The sequence below is a fragment of the Plasmodium inui genome (assembly GCF_000524495.1).
Source record: "Plasmodium inui San Antonio 1 unplaced genomic scaffold supercont1.189, whole genome shotgun sequence".
Classification (NCBI taxonomy): Eukaryota; Apicomplexa; class Aconoidasida; order Haemosporida; family Plasmodiidae; genus Plasmodium; species Plasmodium inui.
This window is the reverse complement of record NW_008482023.1, coordinates 10,385-11,441: the sequence shown is the minus strand read 5'-3', so window position 1 is coordinate 11,441 and position 1,057 is coordinate 10,385.

Sequence of the window (1,057 nt, the reverse complement as noted above, 5' to 3'; positions counted from 1 at the left end):
GGGAAGGAGTCTAAGAAATCGTGAACCAAATGAGACGAATAGAAGCAGAGCACAAACATCTTTCCTTTCCAGAGGATTAGCTACTCTTTTTGTTGCTTGTCTTTATATATTCCTACAGGTACGTCCCACAAGAAGATTGGCCATAATGTGGATAGGGCGGACTTGAAATAATACAAATTAAGGGTGCTATTTCGCATGCCAATGAAGAGACGCATGTACATATATATATCTATTTATTATTTGCTGTAATAGGCTACAGTCGCCGTCTCCCTTAGTCGATGAAGCAGTAACATCCCCTATATGCTATGCTATCCTGAGCTCGGCTGTGTATGCTAAGGGTGATAGTACATATCGTATTTGAAGTTGCTTGAATATTTCTTACTGTTCTTTTTTCTTTTTCTTTTTTTCTCTTTTGATTCTTCCTATAATTCTTATCCTCATCCTGCCTTCAGGATACGAAGAACCTGGGACGCAACGGTGTTTCTACAGAATTAGGATTAAATCATACCGTCGCTAGGATGTTAGAAGAGAACCAGGAAGCCACTGAAGATAAGTTGCAATTAGAACAACGTGAGATAATGGGGCATCAGGAAATTAAAGAAGGAGCCAGGGAGCCCAGTGAAGCAGCAACTGAGCATGTAGAGCCGGAAAAAGAAGACGTCAGCAGTGAGCTCATGGATGAGGGAATCTTTTCCTGTATATTGCGAGCATTATGTCCCTCGATAGATAATCCTGATGAGGATACCAGCGAAACATTAAGGAGCGATAGACAGGGGCAGGGGGAAACACAACAGGGATCTGAACCCCCTCAAGGAGAGAAACGACCAGGGGAGCAACAGGAGGAAGCATTATCGCCAAAAGAAGACAGTGTTAAAGAGGGAGCTCAGACAGTACCAGAAGACAGTGTTAGAGAGGGAGCTAAGACAGTACCAGAAAACAGTGTTAAAGAGGTAGCTCAGACAGTCCCAGAAGACAGTGTTAAAGAGGGAGCTCAGACAGTACCAGAAGACAGTGTTAAAGAGGGAGCTCAGACAGTACCAGAAGACAGTGTTAAAGA